Raw genomic sequence first — 26,227 nt, 5'->3', positions numbered from 1 at the left:
TGAACTAGGTGTGATTGATATTTGTATAATTAAATTAGTCGTGATTCAATATAAAGCTAGCTTTTTTGTGTGTTGATCTTGTTTTACATTAGCCATTTGAATTTGAGAACACATTATTGAATTAGGGCAGACTTTTAGGTGAAATACAACTCCATCATGGCATTATTTACATTGTTTCAAGGACTTTTCTTTAGATATTGGAGTTGTTGTTGGTTTTGTTATCACCACAAAAGAGATACGGCAAGGTAGAAAGAGACTGATAATACAGAGAAATGATCAAATGCTAGTCTTTGATCTTAAGCACATAATCCAGGTTCATAAAAAGCCAATGAGCTGTTGAGTCCCAACTTCTAGACGCTCATTGTTTTGGATTGTTTTGCGTCTGTGCTATTGATCCTGCTGAAGGCTTCCAAAAGAGGTGAGGCCCGTCTCTGCCAAGAGTAGAGGTCACTCAGATAAATTGGCCAGGTTGGCTTTTAGCAGCTTCAGGGTCAAAGCCCATTCATCTTATTAGACCGATGTATCCTTTTAGAGGCTTCAGCAGAAGGATTAGACAATAGAACAGCACCAGGGCATTAGATGACAGACCATTTGGCAAATAGGTTAGAGCATTTTCCACCTATTGTCTTTTTCTATATTACCTGAAGGAGCTGTCTGGAGAGTTTTGCATGGCAGCTCTAAAGGAAAATCATTGCAGATAGGAACAGTCTGGGTGATTGTTTAAAGAGTGATTTTTACAAAGGAAATATGTCAAAATATATTGCAACATGCTCAGTCCTGATTGTTGCCAAAGCTGATATACTGCTGTGTATTCAGTCATTCAGGTCTCGTTTAACTTTTTTATTTATTTAATATACTTACATTTAAGTAAATTAACCCATGCTAGACTTTTTGTGTTTGTTTTTATACATTACTACATTTTTCCTATTTTTTAAACTACAGATGTGAGCCTTAGATATAACAAATACATAAAAAATATAAAAATTCTGGAAACTAAATCCTAAATTAACACAGTCACATAAAACGGTGCACATCAGTGAAAGCATAACATAAAGCCTACCATCACCTCCAATCAAAATTAAGCAACCCTGATCTACACCCAAAGGCACTGATATTATCAGAAGTAACTTTATTAAATTAACAAATTTTGATCCATGTCAGAACATTTTGTCAGACGCTATCCCACCATAGAGGCGACAACTGGATTTTCTTTTGCCACAAAATGTACTACCCACTAGTACATTTTCACTGGTACATTTTCAACAATAAACCGAGTTTATATCCAGAGCAGGCTTGACCGTGCTAAGGGTGGGTGACCTGGCCAAAAGAATGTCAAAATCTTTTTAGATCAAATCACTGTGACTCATGGCTAAAACCTCACTTAAAAACTATGTTTCAGAACATCCTGTTTTCACTGCAAGTCCATAATTACAAATGTCACCAGAATAATAGTTATGACATTTGATACTAAAATTCGATGCGATTGTTCTTTGATTTTTTTGTTTTGTTTTGTTTTGTTTTTTTGTTAGTATCATAACCAGTACTGTGCCTACCAGTATTCTCCTCTATCCTTACATGCTGAAAAGAAGGGTGCCCTAAAGCATACCAAATGGAAAGTACATAGAAAATGCTGACTAGTGCAGTTATTGTCTATCACTTTATTGATAAGAATGACAGTAGGAGTCGGGTATGGGAGTATACCCCCTCACCCCCAGCCAGTTGCAGAAGATGGCCGTCCCTCCCTGAGCCTGGTTCTGAAAGGAAGTTTTTTCTTCCCACTGTCACCAAAGCGCTTGCTCAGATGAGGTCATCTGATTGTTGTTGTTTTCTCAGTTTTCCTGCGTTATTGTAGGGTCTTTACCTTACACTATAAAGCACCTTGAGGCAACTGTTATTGTGATTTGGAGCTATATATAAAGTACACTGAATTGAATTGATAAGTAATCTGCAAAGGCAATGTGCCAATGATGTCCTCGTGCTTTCAGACCAAGGGAGGAAATACTTTCAATTTAGCAAAAACCCTAAAAGATTGGTGCTGTGATCTGTTCAAAAAGTTTAAGATGAGTGAATTTAACTTCATACTAACTGTGAAGTTAGTTAATTATGCTATATATATACTATTATATATGCTGTTTATGTATACTGACCCAAACACAATGCAACTAACACTATAGGAATCATCTAGAAATATTGTTTAAATAGAGCTGTTATGTATATCCATCCATCCATCCATTCTCTTCCACTTATCCAATTTAGGGTTACAGGGGGGTGGAGCCTATCCCAGATGTCTTAGGGCGAGAACCAGCGTACACCCTGTACATGTCGCCAGACTAAATCATTGAGACAGACAACCATTCGCACTCACATTCACACCTATGGACAATTTAGAATCATCAGTTAACCAAAACCCTCTAATTGCATGTCTTTGGATCGTGGGAGGAGGCTAGAGAGAACCCATGCTAACACGGGGAGAACATGCAAACTCCACAGAGACCCTGGCCTGATGGTGGGATTGGACTCAGGACCTTCTAGGTCTGAGGACAGTGCTTTGACTGCATCTGTCAATAGCGGCCCTAGCATGCAATGGCATGAGCCATTGTCTGAAACACTGAGCTTGGAGGTTCTCCATGGGCTGAGAGCCTCATTGGAAAAACAGTTGAATGACATCAGGACAAACATTTTGAAAACATTTACCTAAACACTATATAGCACCTTTTAATGATATAATCGATATGATTTCTCTGAAAAAGCGATTGCATGCCAAATTGAGATTACCCATGATCTAAAATTGTCACATCGCCCACACTTTTGGTAGACGGGCCAAACTGGCAAACTTAAGTTTACTGTTTACAATTCATTTACATGATTTTTGTGTCCAGTTTGCAGTAATTGCCATTCGGAGCTGCCAACATGCAAAGTTGCCCAGTGCAGATTAAACAAGTCGAACTGATACTGCCACTTGTTTTTTATCAACTTTTTTTTCAACTCATAGAAGAAAGCACCTTGAAATATTGAAGAAACACTTCAGCCGAAAAATGCTTAGTCAAGTGGAATAGCATCTTAACATAGATGAAACATCCTTTCACATTAGTGTGTTGTTTCAGCTTAATTTTAAACTGCACAGTACAAACAGTGACTAAATGCAGGATGACATAAGTTGTCAAAATAAACAGTGACACCGTATTAGTTTGTTTATGCGAAAATGCTCAGTCTTTCAATCATTACTGCAGCGTAGCCTTTATGTCTGGTACATTTAATACATTGGCGAAGAAACCGAAGCGTGGTGTCAAAATGACACACACAGTATTCCAGTAATTGGCTGTCCACCCTCCTCTTCTCCTCCGTATTGTTGAGAAAAAATGTGTTGGTTCTAATTCAAGCTCTAATGTTACGCTGAAATCCCTTGTTCTTGTAGTCTTTTTGTAAAGATGTAGCAGTAATGGGTAATTTCAAATGAATCATAAAATGGTGATTATTAAAGTAATTTTTGGCACAGGATTGGCAAAACCGTTCTATCATTTAACTAGTTTTGTATGATGAAAGAGATTTGTAGACATCCCTAATCACAGCACGCTGCCGCCTCCACAATTCATACAATGTCTTCAGTCATAAAGGTTGTAATAGTCCAAACCACCAGTTTACTGCCCATCTCTTACTCTTTTCTGTGGAGCAGTTGTTGTTTTTTTGTTTTTTCTTGTACTTCTTAGACTGCCTTTCACAATAGTGACTTGTTTTCAAATCACTCGAAAATGCACTGAGGGACAGTCAGGCTTCAAGAGGAGTTTCTTGGAGTTTGCTCTTGAAAGAAGTATGAGGATGACATTTGGGACTTCATTAAAACAGCTTGAGAGCGAATTTTTCTTCCACCCTCTGCTGCATGACACAATATATTTACCATGGCAAAAGAATATTACTCACAAATAATCCAGTGCCACAGTGTGCCTCATGCAGAAGCCATTTTGCATCTTAGATAAAGTGGTGGCTGTGTGACTGATGACTCGCTGTGTAACATTAAATCATCATGTCATTCTGTCTGGGTCTATCACATTTCCACAGAACGCAACAGTTTTTTATCATTTATGTCCTAAGTAATGTTATGTGGTTAGATTACACGGAAAATGCTTTGATAATTGCTTTGAGGAATTTGATAAGGGCTTCTGTGGTCAGGACTAGAGATAAAGAAAAAAATGTACATAGGAGTTCAAACAAATGATAACTCATTTCCTCCTTTAATATTTCATACCACAGTTTATTTTGGGTGGTGACTCAGTTCCAAGGCTGTTACAGCATTCGCTGGAGATGAAGCGCTATCTCCATTGCGTGTGGTGCCTGCCTACAGTTCTTGAGGGTAGCTTTTCCACAGACCCTGTGCTTAATTTTGCCCATCCATGCAAGTCTCAGAGGTAGCTAAGTGCCAAATGAAAGTATAGTATTAGCTACAAAATTGAACATTATGCTAATATGTCCTGGGCGACAACTTCAGTTGTGCGGGTGAAGAGCCCTTAGATTATCTAGTAGCAGTACTTTTACTCTCCATTATACTTCATGAACAACATTCATTTCACCACTGGCTGCCTACCAGGGTGGGCTATATTCTTTCCATCATTTAGTTTGTAGATGTTAGTGTTATATGCACCAGGTGTGGGCTGACAACTACATGAATAATGTGTCTAGTAGAGGGGAAACTCAGTCAGGGGAAGCCCATTCCCTGGACTCTCCATTAATATCACAGTCCACTCTTTCAGGGGATACTGCTGACATTTTGCTCTCTGTGTAATAGAGACCTAACCTTTAAGCATTGTAAGGAAGAAGCCATTTTTCATAATCCACTGTTCATTTTAGAGAATTCCCCTACTACTGCCTTCTATGCATCTGTCCTCATTTTCCTCCCATTGTCTTATACTTTTTTTTTTCCTGTTAGGGATATGCAGCAGTCATCATTTGTTTTCAGGCTACAATGTTTAAAATAAAACTCCCTCAACTGAATCTGCAGCACTGTTACACTTTCCCCAAAAATACAGTATCTGTTGAATTTTGTGTAATTCATGAGGCAGATTTTGCAGTGGGAGCCAGGCCATAGTTGATGACTTGGTTGGATGATCAGAGTGCACATTTTGTTGTGTCCAAGTCTGCCCTAATTCCTTAAATCCCAACTTAAGTGTTAAGCCACCATAAGAAAAACTGGCAGGTCCCTTGTGCCCTTCTTGAAGCTGAGTGGGCTGAAGGAAAGTCATTGTTTCAGCAGTCGGTAATGATGATTAGCCACAATCTGGAGGATCGACTGCACATCGGTCAAATGCGTCGACATCCTCAAAGGGAGAGATGGCCTGCTGTCCTAGCCTCGCATACTGAGCAGATTGATTGTGTTTCCTGCAGAGATTTAGGGGAAATCTTTGATGTGTGCATGGTAATAATGTGGACGGCCTCTGAATTAAAGGGCCGAAGCTTTTTTAACATATTCTGATAAAATCTTAATATAAAGGATAATTTAGCTTTTTGATACAATGCAAGAATAAAATACACAAACCGTGTGCCATTTCATCTCTGCTTACTAGAATATCTCAGTATCAAAATGCTCCTTTAAAAGTTCTTGACCCATTTTATAATATGACAAGTGTTAATTTGAATGAATATTTTCTGTCACCCAGTAGTTTACTGATAACACTGTCTGCATTGTGCCTTTTCAGTCTGCGTCCCTTGCTGTCTAACAATGCAAAAATAGCTGACAGCATTGTGTAAGCAGGCTCAGAAACAGTCGCAAACTTAAAGTAATAAAGAATTCATAAACAAAAAAGTTTGGGAGCTTGAATTCTCCACTCAATACTGGTGAGCTGCTAGTGTTTAACTTTGTCGGTGCATGTTTTTTTTTAACAGCGGCTGCATGTGATCATAATGTGGTAATTGGATACCTCATTTATTTCACTTAGGTCTAACTGGAGGTCTCCATGCTGAAATTAATTTTGCATGGTAACCTACCTTGACATGATTGATGATTCACACAAATGTTTCAGGTTTTGCTGTGTATATTAGGGCAAGTGCATTCCCCATTTCAATGCAAAAGATCTTTCGTTTTTGTAATGGTATAACACTGGGCATGATTTGTGTAATTAAAGCCAATTCTGAAAGGTCCCAGTGACTAGAAGCACCCACTGGCACCATGCTTGGAAATATTGTGCTCATTTGTTCTGACTTTACTGGAAATAGCCTTTATTAAACAATGATAGAATCCAGTAAATCAGGGAAAAGTATATGGTGTAGTGTTGCCATCAATAATAGATTGGAAACAAGTCGGCACTGATGGAACCTGAGGCCTTTCCTTTGTGGAGGTCTTAGTGCCGTAGCAATGCATGTGAATAATGCATGGTCCCAGATAGACTCCAGCTCCCTCTCTAGCCCTTCCACTCACTGGCTTCCTAGCTTGAAGGCTGGTGCGGCACTTTTCCCCAGCAGTGATTGGCTGTGCCTTGAGGGCAGTGGAGGAGATGGGAAATCACCTGCCCCATTTAGCCATGCTGTGCTAGCTGCCTTGGCGCCCCACTGTTCAGACCTTTGTGTCTGCTGCTGGCACTCGACATTAGGACCTCTGGTTAACTTTAGTTGGGATGCGGTGGCACAGAGCTGTCATTTGGATACTTATTATCGCCCCAGACTTTTTTGAAAGGTAAATCTACTGCACTGCACTCCCAAGGTTCTTCTTCTATTTTTTCCCCACCCGTTTTTTCTCCTCGCAGAGCAGGCATTGTGATTGGCAGTAATGCAGTGTCGCAGTTCTGCCACAATAACAGTTGTTGCTTCTGCTTCTTCCTCGATGTTTCTCACTCCAGTCACCCTCCCCCATCATTCTCCCCGCCATCTTCCTTTTCACTGTCATTTTTTTCCTTCTTTTTCTTTTCTTTTCTTTTCTTTTTTTTCGAGTTTTCTGTCACACTGACGTATGGTGCTGGTGTGGGAAGCAACTGCCACGTTCTCAACGATCCAGCCTTGAGAACCGAGAGGGCTTTCAGCGTCCTCTCACCCAGGGGTCTCGGTGGGGAGTCCGCTGAAGCTGGGCACCCTGTCCAGCCCCCCATGGAGCGAGAGCCAGGCCACGGCACCACATAATCCATATTCTAAAGGCCAGCTGGACTGAAACCATAGTGCTCTAGGAGAGCAAAGAGATCTACCACCCCCGCCCACATCCCACTCCCCAGTAACTGAGTACCTCAGACAGCTTTAGCATGTCAAAATTGAAACTGGGCTGAATAGCTGCCATTTAGCACCAGCTCTTTAGTAGAAATAAGAGTCCGTTTTCCCCCTTAAGCTGCAGAATTAAGCATATTATGTGAAGAAAATCCTGGCCCGTTTCCCATATTGTTTACTTGGGTAAAATTTACTGCAGCATCTTTGTGTGACTGCTTTTTCGCCCCTGCTTCTCCTGCCCCCTTTTGTTTGCACATGGTGCTGTAGTGGAAATGAGCTGCTTGGCTGGAGATGGTTTGGTATCAAGGGGGCTTTTAGGGTCAACTTGCTTTGACAGCAGGAGGATAAATTTTGATGGCTGAGTGTCAAAAAAGGTAGGTATTCGAACAGACTGATATTTATTTCTTGTCCAAATGAACCCTCGTGTTCTTTTGGCCATTACCAGCAACACGGTAAAACAAATATTACACAGTGTATTGGTTGTATTGTGGGCTATCTTTAAAAATAGACTTTCAATCTGATAATTGAACATTTTTCTTGCAATGGGATAAGGCTTTAACTCACCCACGTGACTGTGTCTAGTTTTAATTCTACCCTCCGCCTAAGACATATCCTGTGGGAATTATAATGAGGTTTGTTATTCCCCAAAGAATGGAAATTGACATCATATCCAAGGTATTCTAAAGTGACTAATGTAAAAATGTTTCCTTCCTAAAATAGTCTGTCCTACACTAGGTCTCAAATACCTTTTCTTCAGGATGAAGGATGAATATAATATGGGCCACTCAATATGAATTTCACTCAAGCCGTACTGAACTGGGGCACTCGTTGATTACTAGAGCTGGAGACCAAACTCCAAACAGATTTCCCTACTTGAGCCCACAGGCGTGACCAAATTCTTTGAGTCAATGTGTGGTTGCAGTGGGAAAATGTCAAATAAGCTCTCCCTTGTTCTCAACCCCAGAGGCATCACTTTTGGTGTCCACCTTCAAAGAAGTCTTATCAGTTCTTTGCTGTTTTAGTTGTTGATCATTAAAGTGGATTATTACAGACGGCTGCGTCCACATGATAATTTAAAAAAACATGAAATGCCAAATTGATTGTGCAAGAAGATATGATGCACTTCAGCACTGTGTGACCTATTAGACTCCTATCAGAAGAAGTAGTTTTCTAAGTAGAAAAGGCAACAGCATTTTTTACAAATGCATTGCACATTATTTAGTTAAACAAGTATGTTTTATAGAGATTTAAAACAGAGGCTTTGGTATTAAAAACAGATACATATACAGGAGGGAGGGCAAGTAGAATTAGAAAGACCACAGACCCTTTTACAAAAGGTAAATGGCTTTTTGATCTGAATGCGAGTCCAAGTGCTTTAAAGATGCATTCTTCTCACTGTTCAACAGGGGGAAACTTATCTGCTTGCAAAAAAGTCTAATTGCAAAGAAGTCTTTGGACAAAAAAACCCACTGCTTAATTTATCTATAACCACTTTTCTGATAAGTTTATGTTTTTAATCAGTCGTTTAAATTGCTACGTAATGCAACATGATTTTCATTTTGTAATTTATGTCCCCATGCAGAGAGAAACATGGTGTGATTTTGGGTGGGATGCGTTGTAACCACGTGAGCGGTGTCTTTTGTTTCATCCAAAAATGTAAAAAACTAAGTTGGAGACATCCAAAAGCTCAGATGAGCCATCAAATGGAACTTCATAAACCAGCAGCTGCATCCATCTCATACAGGCTATGAGAAAAAAAAAAAAAAACTGTAGGTACATGGAGGCAGGGGAAGGTTGAAAAATAATCTCATGGTTTTATATCTAGCATAATCTCTTGCATATGTGATGAGAATTGAACCTTTATGTAAATATGATGACTATAGTTTCTATTTCAGACACTGTTTTGCAAGCAGTGCCTATATATTAAAGTGGACACTAATACTGTTTAGTGAAAAAAATGTAATAACCCAAAAAAGGAAACAGCTGATTCCACCGTGTGTTTTACTGCAACCACATGCTGAATAAGGTGATCTCTGGATTGCATTCACCAGCAAGCCCACACCTTTAAGCCTAAAACACATGACTTTATATAAAATCTTCACATTTTCATAGTATCTGAACACATAATAATGAATTTGACAATTTACTGGCATTTTACTTTAGCTTTAAAGGTCACTATTTTCTGATGCTTCAAATGAAAGAAAGGTTTTTTTTTTTGTTTTTTTTTTGCAGATTGTGTTAAGGGTATCTTCAAAGCCAATACTGTATTAAACCATTTATTGATCCACATACACTGTAATTACATGGGCACTCACAGATTTTATCTATAGCTCTCAAAGATCTTTCCAGTGTTTTAAGAAATAACCCTAATGATGGCAGGCAGGCTGTTCTACTGTGGGCTTTAGAGCAAACACAAAGCCTGTTATGAGCTGAAGATGTGAAGTTTCTGAAGCTAACAAGGGTCTAAGGAAAGACACCTTCTATTATTGGAAAGAGAGGTTTTTAGAACTTGAGACATACAATTGACTACGACTGATATTGTCTTGGCCTTTGCACACGTTGGCATTCTTTTTTTCAGCTCGTCTTCCTCTTGTTGCCTCAACAACTTTGAAGTGTAACACTGAATAGCTGTAATACCTGACTAGGTATTGTTATCACCAGGAAGCAAAGTCAAGTAAAGCTGACCATAGAATTCATTCTTATCCTGTCTGTTGATATTATTTCTGGACTTTTAAACTAAACTTAGCGTCTATAGCATCTCTCTTCTAGATGTTAGTTGGCTTTGGATAAAATTTAAAACTGAGAAATGTGTTAGGCTTTAGATAAACGATGTCTAGACAATTTCCTAAATTCCTAATAGGGGGCAGAGTTTGACGAAATATGCACGGTGGAAATATGAGTAATAAAAAAGCCACATTCTTGGGTGATATTATATAAATCACTATAGATTTGTGTCATTTGCCGGAGCAAATCAAATCAAAACCAGGATGCTAATCAACTCAAGTGCAAAAACAGAAAATCGTATAAAATTAGAAGTACAACATAACGACAATAAATATAGCAGCGTCTATCAAATGAACATAGTGATGTGTTTACTTGGGTTTACAGTTCGCTTTGTTAGATTACATTTGAAGAAAACAACTTAAGAAAGCTAATTAGAACAAAGCCATTTCCAGTTCACAGTGGACTATGGAAATAAACTGTTTTCTTTTGATAAGTACAGTTTTTGAAAGTATGTCTTATATCAGAACAAACACAGATTTCTTTTTCAACAGGCTGTCAAAAGTAAACGAACAACCCTGGTAACATAATGAATAGGAATGGGTCAAAACAAGACAGCTTCTCATCCCATTGTTGACAGATCGTATAAAAGTGTGGCATTAATGAATTATTTTTGATTGTCAGTGTTGTAAACTACAAATTTCAGAGCACATAATATGAACATTTCCAATGGCAAATGCGGCTGTTGCTCCTGTCTGCAGCTGTAAGGATCACATTTATACCACTGTATATGCTATAATTAAGCATAAGATATCATAAAAGAATAAATTAATATGCCAGACAAAGGGTATCCAATATGTAGGTCAGCAAAGCGAAGATGAATCATAGCTCGTGTTAGAATGTGATAACCAAATGATGTCAAAGTGAAAGAGAGCCATTTAAAAGTGGCACTTTAAGGTCTGCATGCTGTACCTCAGCGGCACTCTCCCTCATGAATTCACATCCAGGTTTTCTGTCAAAGCCTGTCACTTAGCTCGATAATCTTTTCTGGAAACCGCTCCATTTTTTTTTCTTTCTTTTTTTTTTGTTTTAGGGTGGTATCCCACCTCTCCCTCCCGCTTCTCTTATGCCGCTGTTTCTTCGGAGGGGTAAACACACACGCAAAGCTCCTCAGCCTATCGTCTGTGACCGCCGCTACAGCCAGACAGCGTAACACGATCCATGATAGAGTGGTGCAAATCGCCCAGCGCTCTCGTCTACCATCTCGCATAAGGAGGGGGAGAAGCCCATGAGATAGGTTGAGTTTAAAAAAAAAAAAAAAAAGGAAAAGAGAAGGGGGAGGTGGTGAAGAGCTGCTGGAGAGTGCGGCAGCGGTGGCTGGCAACTAGAACGATGCTGGTGTGACTTTCCGGTCCACTAGGTTTTAACCCTTTTGACATCGCTTGAGTGCCATCCATGTGTCAGTGTGATAGTGTTCTCGTGCAGTGTGTGGCTCGCTTAGCAGCAGTGGGAAGAGGAGAGATCCAGAGCGTTTGTAAATCCAATACAAGCAGCATCATCGCATCCTGAGAAGTGGACCTTGATACAGTAAAGCCTCAGTGGGAAATTGCTACAGAGATTCTTCAAGGTAACACAGCAAGTTCTTTTTATTGGAATAAACATATTCAAATAATCCAAAATCGAATCTGTTCTGCATTTCTGTTTCTTTTTACTGTATTTCATTATTGCTGTTTGTTCCTGGACATCTGTGCTGACAAATCTAGAGTTGAACATGAATTCCATCTGTCAACAACTTGGATGTGGCAAAATAATGTTTAATGCATTGCAAGGGCTGTGCAGAAGCAGATCTTTTCTTTGGATGGGCCTTATTGTTACTGTAGGAATCTACAGCCTATTGTATTCTTCTTTTTTTCCCCCAATCCCCTCATAGATCCTTTTCATGTGGGGGTGGCGTGTGTTTAAAATGGTACTGCATCCTAACACGTGTAAATTGATGATAGCACTCTGGTAAAAATCATGTCCACAGGCTTGGAAATATTTGCACTATAGAATAAGATAAGGCGCATTCAGCAGGTTCAGGTTGCTTCTTGGTAACCTGGAAGCATTTTTGTGGTGCATTGCTCTTTCGCATAAGCACATATGGTAAAGGGATTATTGTTTCTCTCAAGTCATTAGTACTAGCACTTTATTATGTGCAAGAAATGGGGGAAATGGAACCTTAATATTGTATGAAATGCAATATGAGAAAATATCGCCCTGAGCTTTATAAACAGTGTAAGAACAATTAGATATCATATGCTTTAAAAGAAACTGCTGGTCTCGTAATTCGTTTCCCATTCCGTATTCACATGATACCCATGAAGTATTATGGGTAATGTACGCAAACAGGGGACATAGGTGTTGCTTTTTGGGTGTTGACTTGCCTTTGATTAATCATTTCGGGTTGACGTCATGGCCTCGGAGACAGAGATGGATTGAAGTGCTTAGCAGACCAATAGCTACAAAGACAAAGAGTAATTGGTGTGTAGCGAGTGGTAGCCAATGTAAGCAGAGCAGATGCATCAACAGAGGAATAAGTCTGAGTACTGCAAAGGGTCATACAGTGGCAGTCCCACATACATTTACAGGTGACAGGGAAATGTGAGCAGGTAAATGCAATGAGGCTTTCCTCTGCAGGCAATGCATCTTATGAGGCATCACTACGAATTATTCTCTGGGCCATGAGGTGAGTTCTGGAGGAAGGTGAATACATATATATTTTTTAGCTGCTGGAATGAGTGAAAAATAATTGCTTGCATCCTTTTTTTTTTTTGTGCTTATCTTAACATTCATTAGGTTTGTAATTTCGAAGCAGCAGTCTCTTGGTGATATTGTTTTTGCTATAGCTGGATTTCGGTCCTATTTGCCTGTGCAGCTGTGTGTTGGAGTAATTGAGGGGGTGGACATGGTGCTGAGGAGGTTGGTATATTGTGATACAGCCATCTTAATATATGTCAGTGGTAATTACATTGAAAGAGTGGAGAAGTGTCTCTGGAGAAGATGGAAAATTTACCTCTGCACACGCTGAGTCGGAAATGCTAAAAAAGGGGTAAAGTTTGAACGGCAGCATGCATGTGCTTTCAGAATATGAACGATAACTTTAGTATCAAATAATAGAGCACGGATGGACTATCAGTACTTCCTGCAGGCTTGCTTTTGATTCATGGTTGTTCTCAGTGGACGACAGCTGCTCGGCACTTGCATCAACAGTGAGGTCTGAGCAATTTTGTTTTAATTTTCTTATCTCATGTTTCACCAGTCAGCTCTGCCAGTCTCATTCTCCTCTTAGTCTTACTGGCAAACACACGTCAGGACGCTCAGGGCCAGTGAGAGCCTTAGCCAACAAAGGCTGTTGTGCATTATGGCGTGGTTTCTAGATGAACTGTTCTATAATTTATGCAATGAAAGGATGAACTGTTGTTTAATTTATGCAATATCTGAATGAGGACTTTGTTCTTGGACAGCGCACAATTTCTCCATGCCTATCTCTGAATTTATGTGTGGTTCACCTTAAAACCAGGGTGAAAACAGCATCACTTGCCTTAAACGTTAAACTAAGAATCGCTAAAAAATGTAACTTTTTATTTACTTACATTTGCTAAAGTCTTAATTTAGTCAGTGAATTATAGTGAGTTTACCTTTTTTTACCTAAAACTAAAATAAACCTGACTTGTGTATTTAATCAAAATGATGCAAAAACTTATATTCCAGAGCATTTCTCTGGAATAAAGTAAAGTATGCATATTCCAATGGATATATGCTATATAAAGTACAGCTGTCCACTCTGCATATACATAGATTCGTTAGATTGTGAGGTAGGTTAATCAATTAAAAATTAGAACAGCACCTGGACCTGATTCCTCAAGAGACAAAGCTTTTTTGTCCCGTGCATTATCTTCATTTCCACATCTAAAATGATCTTAATAAGGTTTTTGGAAAGCATGTGAGTGTGAAATTGTTCAGAGTGGTGTCATGTGGGAGAGAGTGAACCCTTGTTTTTAATTAAAACTCAGTCAAATAATGTGGATGAGAAATCAGCACACCTGAAAGCTTTAGCCAGTGTCTGTTGGGAAATTTTAATTAAATTTTTAAATTTAATTGCAGTAACCTAAATGTTAAATTTAATATAGCATTTACAATAATAAGAAAATAAAGAGTCACTACTGAGTCTAATAATTTGAACACTGTCGTATTAACAGCGCTGAAATGTGCTGGTGAAAAACTAAACTTTGGATTAGATGATTGTTGTTCACTGTGTCAAACAGCCAGGCTGAACTCACACCGCCGCTCACATTCGATGACTGAAAAATGAAGTGAAAATAAATGTTCTGGCAGATGGAATTGCATTCATGGATCATACGGATTTGAAAATTAACATGCAGTAGGTGTTTAAATGCCAGTGTCAATAACAGAAACACAATAGACAACTTTAAGTTACAGACTTGAAATTTGGATCAAACACTGAATTCTGTTGTTAAGAAAGCTGCAGTATTTTCATGTGTGATATTATCTAAAAATGAACGTGTTCTTTTTTCAGTTTAATGCAGAAACTGTGTAATTAAAACTATATAACTAATATTAAAATGATCAAACGACATTATAAGTTTTGACGTGGCTGTTTTTAGTAAGTACAAATGAGGTTTTAACTATATGGAGTGCAACGAATAAAATGTGCATGTTCGCTGTTAAACAATGAAATGAATATTAAATTTAAGCTTCTGGTCTTGAGTCATGCTAAGAGTACCATAGTTGTAGCAGTGTGAGAAGTACAGTATAAAATGTCATAATATGGATACTCCGGTAAAGTAAGAAAGTAAGGAATTTGTGCAGTGCAAACTCTACAGTGTCAAGAAAATATGTCATGGTGGCAAAAAAAAGGCAGATAGTTCTCCCCCGTGTGTAAATTGTAGAGTTGAACTGACAGGTGGGCAAAACTACAGGGTTCTGACTGCCTGTGAAAGTGTTGTTTGTGTTTGGTATTCTTTATCTTCATATTTGACCTTTTTAAATTCTGTGAGTTTGCTCCAGTCTTATACACTTGGCAGGGTGCAGCCAACTTTCCTGGATAATAAAAGTTCAGCATGTTACGCTGTTATTGAATTTTACCACCATCTAGTCTGTGCTAATGAGTTGTTCATAACACCTATAAGCACATTTGTGGCTGTCTTGCTGTAGTGACCAGAATTCATAGGATAATGATGGTCCTTGCCTCATGTAATGGCGATGGGAAAAGTCTGGAGCCACAGTTCGTCAGCTGTTTACTGTGGACATTTACGGGTATCATTATCCACATGGTGATACCAGTGGGTGGCTACCAGAGCTGGAGGTGAAATAAGCTATTTAGCAGCTTTATGAGAGCATCCCTAGCCCGCGATGTTTTCACATCCAGGGTCAAAACTTGGCAGCCATCTAATCTCTCTCAGTCTCAGAGCTTTCATTAGCATGTCACTTGATCAATCAAGGCTGCTGCAAGTGCCAAAGTCAGACACATTTTTAGATAAAAGGAGCATAATCATAATACCTATTTAGATCATCACTATTCACTGTCATAGCCAATTTAAGTGTTAATTTTCATAATGATGCCTTGGGATATTGGGATATTTTGAGTGCCAATATATTTTGCCACACACACACACACACACACACACACACACACACACACACACACACACACACACACGTAGGAAAATATTTAGTATACACATCCAGAAATGCATACACTATTATATATTGTACATATATTTATTAGTTTCAGGTTGGCCCTTTGTCTCCGGTTCTGTTCATAATTTTTATGGACAGGATTTCTAGGCGCAGCCAAGTGGCGGAGGGCTTTCGCTTTGGTGGCCTCAGAATCTCATCTCTGATTTTTGCGGATGATGTGGTTCTGTTGGCTTCATCGGGTGAGGGCCTCCAGCTCGCACTGGAGCGGTTCGCAGCCGAGTGTAACGCAGCGGGAATGAGGATCAGCACCTCCAAATCTGAGGCCATGGTTCTCAGCCGGAAAAGGGTGGAGTGCCCACTCCGGGTCGGGGATGAGTTCCTGCCCCAAGTGGAGGAGTTCAAGTATCTCGGGGTCTTGTTCGCGAGTGATGGGAGAAGGGAGCTGGAGATCGACAGACGGATTGGGGCTGCGGCTGCAGTAATGCGGACGCTGCACCGGTCAGTCGTGGTGAAGAGGGAGCTGAGTGTAAAAGCGAAGCTCTCAATTTACCGGTCGATCTACGTCCCTACCCTCACCTATGGCCACGAGCTGTGGGTAGTGACCGAAAGAACGAGATCGCGGATACAAGCGGCAGAAATGAGCTTCCTCCGAAGGGTGGCTGGCCTCTCCCTTAGAGATAGGGTGAGAAGTTCGGCCATCCGGGAGGGGCTTAGAGTAGAGCAGCTGCTGCTCCACATCGAAAGGAGCCAGCTGAGGTGGTTCGGGCATCTGGCAAGGATGCCCCCTGGGCGCCTCCTGGGCGAGGTGTTCCAGGCATGTCCCACCGGGAGGAGGCCCCGGGGCAGACCCAGGACACGCTGGAGAGATTATATCTCTCGGCTGGCCTGGGAACGCCTTGGTATTCCCCCGGACAAGCTGGAGGAGGTGGCTGGGGAGAGGGAGGTCTGGACCTCTTTGCTTAGGCTGCTACCCCCGCGACCCGACCTCGGATAAGCGGATGAAGATGGATGGATGGAAGGTTGGCCATTCTTGTATTTTGCTCGTTTGTGTTGTTGTGTTTGCACATCTCTGTTGCTTGTGGGGCTCACACACAAGAATTTCACTCGCATGTGCTGTGCCAGTGTGCCTGCACATGTGATGTGACAATAAAAAGTGATTTGATTTGATTTGATTTGAACTAAATTTTTCTGACTTTTGTGCCAACGCACTTCCAATGGGAGTGAGAACGAGTAGTGAAAATATTGATTACAACAAGTGGTTGTTGTGTTTAATATTGATTTTGTGAGGATTCCTCAGGCTAGATATGATGTTATACAGAAACACTGATATTTTCTAGAATTCCTGCAACGGAATCGTCTCCTTTTAAGTGAAGATGACAGATAAAGGTTAGGTTGTCTCACCTGCCAAATGCCAGGCTGTTGTCACATCTGGATACAATAGGACATGTCAGAAATCCGTGGCCCCTCCTATTATCCGCCTTTACTTCTTTCTTAATCAGGGGCAGTGGATGGGAACAGAGGCAAAGAGTAGCTTTTTATCCCTTAATAAAAGGCCACTTAGGCAGATATTTCTCCCCAGACTCATCAGCTTTGGTCTCTTTTTTTTTCCTGGCACCACATGAAGGAGTTTGTGGAAGAGGGCAAACATTACATCTAATTAAGGATACTTTTCATATAAGCTCACCTCTCTCCCCAGTAATTTCTCTTTTCACCCGTTTCTCCTACCTCTCCCCGCCCTGCATCTCTCCTCTCTTCTCTGTCTTTTCTCTTTCTTATCATCCATCATAGGAAGCCCAAAGGTGCCCTTCACAGTTACTGTACCTTTCTGGTTAGCTCTTGATGCCTTTTGAAATCATTGGCTTACCCATGCTTTGATGTTGCCTTCAAATGGAGACTAAGCAAAACTTTGAAGTCATGACCTAGATGTGGCCAAGAATGTCGAATCACTGCAACAAAAGTTCACAAAATTTGTTGTTTGCGAATGTGCTGCGCATCATTAACATGCTGTACGTTTTGAGTGGTAGCATCTTGAAGGGGTTTTTCAGGAATCAGCAGTATTTGTTTTGAAAAGTGAAAGGGAGGGAATGAGTGCTCTGTCTGACTTTGTTCTATTTCTGGGAATGGCTGCTGGAGGATTACTGCAAGTGGCAGAGTGTTCATTATTTAGATGGCAGTAGTGGAGTTGGGAAAGGGTGGTTTTATAAACCACTTGACTATGACATGTGTGCTGCTATACTAGACGCAAAGTTTCACCTCCTTATTTTTTTCTTTTAGCTGGGGCACTTGTGGCAGCTCTCTGCCAGAGACAGTCGACACTAACTGGAATTGATGGAGCAAACTCAGATTGATGGAGTTAATGGATGAAATCGTTGCGAGTTCTCCAGGATTGCTCTCCATATAGGCTTTGAAAGTCATGAAGCGTTCATCCAGCTGTTTCATGGTGCATGTCAGATGTGGTATTATAGTTTTAAAATACAGCATCTTTCCTGCTTGTTATTACATTCAGTATGACTGAGCTGAATATCCACAGCAGGAAATCATTGTTGAGCCTGGCTGATTATGAAATGATGACCGTTTTGTCTCCCTGCCCGGCTCTGTATTTCTTCAAAAAGATGAGTGGCGATAGCAGAAGCGACATTTTGAGATGGCCTAAGAGAAAAATGTGAATCTGAAATGAGAAATCTGTGACAGTTATGTGTTGCAAAGCAAAAGATGGCGTTCTCTGCCAATGTGTTGGGACACCAGCAAGGAATATTCTCCCAGTGTTACACTACCGTCTCTATTGGTTGAAGTGTTTACCCTGACAGTTTTCAGCTTGGACACAGAGAGGGTCCCGCCGCTGTGATTAATGCACTGCCATGCCGCCATGGTACAGGATGTCTCTCGGCGGTCTCCTTCCCCTGTCCAGTACTCCTCCCTGATATTTCACTAATGTGACTTGACAATAAAGAGATTGATAGTGATCATTATGCTGCTCTCAAAGAGTAATGTCACTTCCCAGCATGATCCAGCCAGTTTCTAATTCAACTACTGCTGTGGGTAGCATCTGAGCAGTGGTGTTGCATATATTTACTGTACATATACATAGCAGCAACCGAGTTATGTTAAACCAGAAGCAGTGACATTTAAGAATTACCTCCCGCTGCTGTTATTTCAAAGTACTGAAGCACTGTTTGCATGTTTAGCTGTGAATACAGTGCCTCAGGATGGCTCTATCCAACTGAGGAACTTGACACTGCAAGTATCACCACAACACTTTGCGGGCTATATCACCATTTCCCCAGTAGTCTGTCTACAAATAAAGGTGTGAGGGTCATTCATTTGTTTCCCTTGCTGTAAGTCTTTATAGCTAAGTTGATTTGTTTATCTGTATGTGTTTAGCCCCTGGCCCCAATCTTCTGAGAGAGAAAGAGGTTTAGCATTTAAATTGGTTGATCCACCGCACGTTTGCTAAACCTGTTTTTAAAGCATTACATTGATGAAAAGCAGACACTAATCCCTGCGGGTGTGCGACCTTATCTGACTAAACACCTGACAATGAGATTCTATTGTCACTCCGGGAACACAAAGACTCTGGGTAAATGTGCCTTGCCATAGTTATTGACCTCTGAGGGCTACTGTAGCCGCAGGTGAACTCACTACAAGTATGATTTACAGCATGAAGTTTTGAGAGCAGAGGCTGTTGTTTTTGACGCTAGGCATTGCTGGAAAGCTTCTGATTCTTTCTAATTCATGCAGTAATAGTAGTTTGTCCGCTGTTATTATCTTCTCTGCCTAAACATTTGCTACAGTAAATCCTCAGTGTCCAGACCTGACTGAAGAGATTGGGATAGCATATTAGCTTTGAGAGGTAATCCCAGAATCTCCTGTATGCATTTCTCTTGTGCTTATATTCACACAAACTGATCCTCTAGTATCACACTTCCCATTGTGTATTTAGCCAGACAAGACATTTAGTCAATATTGCTGCTATGAATATGTAGGAGGAAAAAGGCCTTCACCTGAATGTGGCAGATTTGATTTTGAACTAAATCATAGGGATTACATTATTGACAGTGCCTTGAATAAACATCAGGATGAGGTCAAAATTCATTGTCTGACATTATTTGTGCATATCTGGAACACGTTGAGGTTTTAAATCAAGCAGAGATTGGATCTGATTTTTTTTTTTCCTCATTTATTGAATTGAAAATTTACTCTGTGTGATAAATTATCATAATGTGATGTTAAACGCCCCATCTTGACATGATTTTTGCACAGACAGTGAGAAAGGATCGTCTTGTGGGATTAAATGTGTTATCAGATGATGTCCAGCGTTACGGATTGGCAGTGAAGTGTATCTCTGGACTATGAGCGCTGCATGTTGAGTTGCTGCCTATGTTGTTGAACCTTTTCAAACTGCAGTATGCTTCTTGAACAAGAATTTTTCTTTCCATTAGAATGGATTCTACTGTCATGATATAGCATCATAATATGCTGCAGAGATCAAACAAGTTGAATAGAAAGGAAACAAATGGCAATTTGCAGCAGTCCATTGTGGATTATGGTTGAAACTTGATATATAAAACAAGTGAGTCCAGACTGTGGTGTAAATGATGCGCTTTCTAGTGTATCAATACACTACAGTACACTTCAGTCTGAACAAGAGTAAAGCACATACAGTATTATCATACAATATTATTTCTTGCAAGAATATTAACTAGCTGCTATATTTTTAATAGATTGACAACTTATGGTCATACTAAAGCATATGTTGCTGCTACTGCCGTTTCTCTGAGATTTCACTTCTCAGTTTCCATTGTCAGTCTTGTCTTGGCTTTTATGATCTTTATTCTGATGGATGTATTCCAGTGTGAAATGATTCAGCCGGGTGTGAATGTGGACCATCCTTTGCCTCCTACTGCTGCCATTTGGTGAGCGGGAGGAAAAGCACAGGGACCGTTGGAGGAGGCATGAGAAAGCTCGTGTGTTGATGGCGCACCTCCCTTATCTAATTGAGGCAAAGCAAACATGATTAAGCCTAATCTGAAGGACGATCTGTGTCTTCCACCACAGAGACGTTCCACAGTCATGCACGCTCTGCTGGATGAGCTGTTGCGAGGCAGGCCGGTGCAGTTTAAAGCTGATGTTTCAACAGAAACAATGGACTGCAGAGAGAAATTTATTTTTCCATCAACACCAATTCCAAAACTGTCTTTTACCTGAGCTACTGCATAGATTCAATTTAATCAATTTTACAGCATCACAACTGTTTTCAGATCTTTAGGCACTATATGATAGGGATATGGTTAAAGATAAGAAATTTATAGAAAGACCTTAATCTGTAAATGTGGTTTATTAAAGATGAGACATATAACTTTGATGAGTGCTACCATCTTGTGCATCCAAATATCAACTCAGATCTCCTTACAGCTTCCCACTTTGACACTTTTGGTTACTAGCTACTAAAACATACTCTGCGGTAAAATTTGACAAACCTAAAAAAAAATCACTATTGCTCAGTTTTCCCTGTCTATCAATAGGCTTGATCTTTTGAAGCCTTTGGAGGTATCTGATTTCAGCAAATTTTATTTTCCTTTTCAAAAGAGTTTTAACAACAGCAACAATTCGAGGATAATTATTGAATTTCAGTGCTGTGACAACTGTCCAAGAAAGGTTTGCTTTACTTGCCGTGCAATTTAAAAGAAATCCAGGTGCATCCCACACAAACTGTATTTTATTTCCTTACAATCATTTTGTTTCTTTTTTTCCCCACGCATAATTCAGCAATAGTGATGAATACCTTTTCAGTCTGCAATCATGAAGCACAATATCTGCTATTCAGTCTTGATTTAAAAGCCCAAGGTGAGCAATAAGCGAGCTCCCCAGTGTTGAACATTTCCTCCCTTTCAGTTGAGTCATGACAAATTCACATCATGTTCCAAGCAGCACACAACCAAATTTGATGCAGTTCAGATGGAGAGGCGTGAGAGAAGTGCTAATTGATGCCTGCTGTGGCATGAAACGCAAATTGCATAGTTTACAAGTACAGGAACCAAATTGAAGACATGCACAGCTCTGCGGAGTCGTTATGAAGGGGCTAAATAGAGAGTGTGCACAGGGAAGCATGGATGCTGTCGACACACCACTGCTACCTGCTCAGTGTTGCTCCGTTGCTCTCACCGTGTTAACATCATTTGCCCACTCACACACATTGTCACATTGAGAAACACAGATCACACATATGTGTCTGCGTGAACTTGTCTAAATATATCACAGCTATTATCGTTTAGGAAAAGATCCTTAAGCTGCAGATGCGGTTTCATTTTTGCAGTCAAAAGTTTTATCATTAGGTTTAGGGGTGTTCTATGCATACACTCATCAAAGCCGTTAAAGGGCAATGATTGCATTTGCCACCATTAGTCTAAATGATATGTTTTCCACTTATGCTGTTTGCTGCAGTAAAGTATACATTTTTCATATCAAACATTTAGTTGATGTTCTTCCAGAGTGAGTCACAATAAGGAGGCATAAAACAATTCAGCAACTTGCACAGCGAAAAGATTTAGCTGCTGCAGAAACTGAACTTCTGACCTTTTTGGAGAAGATTTCTAATATATAAATCAGTCAGCTGTAAGAAACATTTATCAGTCTGCTGTGCATCTGAATGAAGACGTTGTTCTTCCTGGTCTCTTTCATTTTCATAAATATTCAGAATATTTATCACATGCTTTTAAAAACAGAGCAGCTTTATGATGCATGCTGTTAGAGAGATTTAAGCAGGCTGAGAGATTCACAGCCAAACCTTAGTCGTGCCCTTTTAGAGAAAGACACTCTTACACTGTGTCATGATGGGGACTTCTGCTATACTACATCAAAATGTACATGAATGAACCTGGAAAGAAAAGAAGAATGGATTTTTGGGATTATTAAATCAGATTTACATCTTACTTCTTATTTATCTTTAGTGCAGAAGCAGTAGGTTTTTTTTTACTGGTAATAGACGTCATTTTTAACGCATACTCTGTTCCATAAATGTGAACCTTTTTACTAGGATGGTGACGCTTTTTCTGCAAAATAGTCATGCTTACATTGGTGTCTACTAGTCCAGTGCTTTCCAGAAACTGTTGAACAACATTTATATAATCATTTTTGATCCTAGGGGATGGCAACATGACTGTGGTGGCCTTGTCTTTTCTCATTTAATACCACAAAGGTTTTGACATTAATAGTTTTTGGTTTCACCCAAAACCTGCAACCAAGGCTGTCTCAACAACTAATAGATTCATTGTTTTATATTTCATTTGCCTTATAATATTTTTATTTTTTGTTTTTGCTCTCAAATTTAAAACACATGCCATTTTTATATTTTCGTGATAACATGCTAACCTAAGCTATGAACTTGTAAACATGGTAAATATTAAAATGGCCTAAAATTGCCCAAATAATGTCTAACTGCAATCAAATAAATATTCATATATTCATAATATTCAGAAAGCGCATAAACAGTATGAACGATTGACTTGTATTCTAATGGACTCAAACAAGCAGTGTATGTGCGTTCTAATTATTTTTAAGCATCAAAACAGCTAAATACTAACATATTATCATTGCCCCAGAATGCTAGCATGCTAAAATTAACCCAACATTCAATGTAAATACTTATAGACAGCCTCATCAGAGGTGTGTCATTCGCAAACATGTCACTTGCAGGAAATATACCCTCGCGTTTGTTTGTTAGAATGCCTCTTTAGATATGCATCTTTGAAGCTGCTTTCTTGTCAGTTGTACCCAGTGAGAGCCAGAAATGCATGCAAGAGGAGTGGCTAGAAAATAACTGTGAGTAAACTTATGCACCTCCAAGCAAACAAGTGTTTAATGAGACATGAAGGAGCTGATAGAGTGGTCAACCTTGTAAGTGAGTGGGTGAAATTTCCAGAGCTGACATGTAAGTTTTAGTTTGTGTATTATTTCCTCTGCATTTTTTGAAGCAGGGATGATGATTAAAAGTTGTAGACTTTGGTGAAATTCTCAGTAAATCTGGGCTATCTTAATTACTTTTGCTGTTTGTATTATTAATAAACTGCAGAAGGATGTTACCTTTAAGCTTGCTTCATAGATCATTTCTTATTGGTGCCAAATAATTCCTAAACGAAATATACTGTTGCTCTTTTAAAGCAGCTATTTGTTATAAGATTTTGACACTTAATGAATATAAAGTGTTGCTCAACTAGGCTGCAAATGTGTGTATTTGTGTGTGCGTGTAGAAAGTGGGATGGAGGCTGTGGTGAGATGGCAGTTGATAAATGGTGGTTATCTTGCTATCGTGGAAAACAATATTAACATGGATGAGGGACTGGTTACATCGACTGAAGTAGGTTCAAGGCATTTTAGTGACCAAATGTTTTGACTACTTCTGTTTTATGGTTGGGTTGTTTTTTTTTGGCTGAATGAGTTGGCATGGAGAGCACGTAAAAAACCACAATGGGGCTGCACTTGTACATCTGATGTGCTTTGATACACATCAACAATCATTTTGGAACTCTATGTGTATTTGTAATATATACTTCAGTCTGGATTACTTGCTGCCAAGCCTATTACAGTACACGAACAACAAAAATAGGCTCTGAGAAATGCTGCTTTGATAAGCCTCGGCTTATCACCCACACATTTCATCCCTTCTAGTGTCCTTATTCAAGAAATTTGGCAATATTTTAGGCTACCTTGTAGTCATTTTCGTGAGCTTTCCTTTGTGTGTGTGTGTGTGTGTGTGCTCCTGCAGTTCCTTCTAAAGCAGCCTCTGGAGAGACAGCAGAGGAGGTATGTATGAGTTGGATGCCTCCTTGACAACACCTTGGAGGTAAAAATCAATGTCTGCCAAACAAAGTGAAATGTTAGGCTGCAGCCAATACATGACAGATGAGGCTTAGGGTGGTATTTTCTAAGGTGAATGAAGACTGGAACGCAGACAGCCCTGTCTGCTGATGTCAAGCAAAGGAGCATTAGAGAGATTTTGAAGGACAGTACATCTGACTTCCCTGATTACTTTTATTATTGATTAACAGGATGTGGACATGTGTGAGAGCCACTCTGAAATGGAAAGGGGATGAGGTTGAAAATTAAGAACGACCGCACGCCAGATTAAACTTTAAAGGCCAGTTTCACTAATGAATTGTGATGCTGGGCCACTCAAGAGACTTTGCCTCCAACTGGGGTTGTACCAAAGTAGCCGTCTTGATTAGATTGGATTAGTCCTCAGATCAGAGCAGCGTTCTGCTTCATAGGATGACCAAAATTGTTTGATAAGTCACATTATTTCACAGCCAAATGACTTGTGTTTTGTGTCTAACAAAAAACAAAACAAAAAAACTTGCACTTTCCATGTCAGTGCTCAGCACAAAGAGTTTTAGGAGGATCCCAGATTCCTCACGGTGGAGCTCAGACTATGCAGCTGAATTGGAGCTGTAGAAGCTGCATGTCTAGCCTGGCACATTAGTGGAGAAAACACTGTGTTGCTACCTTATGCATGATCAGTCTTCTCAACTCCAGCAGTGACCTCAGCGCAGAGCCGTGGGCCATATCATGTTGCTGATTGAGCATGCACCAAGTCTCAGAGGGTAAGCGGGTTACAACTTAGTTCCTCTTGCAGAGAGAAGCAGAGGGTGTTCTGAAGTAAAATTCCAAAACATCAGTAGTGCTAGAAGGCTTTTCTCAGTGGGCTTTAAAGTGTGTCTGCATGCCTGTGTGCGCACATGTGTATAGACTGTACTGCCTAACACATGCTAGCACACATAAAGTTTATCACCTATGCCCATGGAGGATATTGACATCTGTAACACGACCCTCCCCACCACTAGAAGGCACAAGTCTGTGAATACTATAAGAATAAACCACTGATTTGTCCTATTATTATTCTTGTCCCGCGCTCTGCTCTGTGGCCAAGAGTAATGCAACAGTGGGGTATCAATTCATAGCCTTGGCCTCAGGAAAGCTCTTTGGAAAGCAGAGGGATTTTCAGCCTTTCTGCTGTAGCTCCAGCTCTCAAGCCAGACACTGCAAGAAATGTTGGCCTAGTGAATTATATGTGGGATAGTTGGAAGGTGACAGGTAAGGGGGAGATATAAAAGCAAACATGTACTGTTTGTTCATTGTAGTGCATTTGATAAAGAGACTTGGTTGGCTCAAACATGCAGTTTGCTCTATTCCTAACCAGAAGGAACAGTTTCATCTTTATTTTATGCGGCCTCTTTTACATTTCATTGTATTCCACTGTTACAGTGTCATTTATAACACTTTATTCTTGTCTGGGCCTCCCCTGAATGCATATAGTTACTATCTTAATGGTAATGGTGTAAAATACCAAAATATTACAGAGCCCTGCTTGAAATTTTTGCTCACTATAAAATATCAACATCTAGAAAAGATCATCCTATTTGTTTATTCATTGTGGTGTGAAAGATACACATTATAAATCTCCTTCTTCTCAAATTTCCTCACAATGAAGATGAAAATTAGTCATCTCTTGCAAGTGGAGTGCATCCAATTGAGAACAATATGCCAACAATTAATCAGGAAAAGATAGGCTTTCTCATTTTTAGATGAATACTCTGTCCTTTGTCTTATTTCCCCACAAACTGAGCGATTTGCA

The 26,227-nt window shown here is 39.9% G+C and overlaps 1 protein-coding gene across 4 annotated transcripts in view; it reads left to right on the top strand.

Annotated features, from left to right (window-relative positions):
- si:dkey-237h12.3 (teneurin-3) overlaps positions 1-26,227 on the top strand; it is a 133,513-nt gene that overhangs the window by 25,667 nt on the left and 81,619 nt on the right. Inside the window, exon 1 of one of the 4 annotated variants that reach the window (XM_076889449.1) lies at positions 11,076-11,527. The exons of the other annotated variants lie outside the window; for them this stretch is intronic. The gene's annotated coding sequence lies outside the window, so the exon portion shown is untranslated. Of the gene's footprint in view, positions 1-11,075; positions 11,528-26,227 lie in introns of those variants that run through there. 4 annotated transcript variants of the gene reach the window in all.

Source organism: Maylandia zebra, linkage group LG2 (genome assembly GCF_041146795.1).
Source record: "Maylandia zebra isolate NMK-2024a linkage group LG2, Mzebra_GT3a, whole genome shotgun sequence".
In the NCBI taxonomy this organism is placed as follows: Eukaryota; Metazoa; Chordata; class Actinopteri; order Cichliformes; family Cichlidae; genus Maylandia; species Maylandia zebra.
Note: the sequence above shows the minus strand (reverse complement) of the source record. Positions and strands in the feature narration are given on the sequence as shown.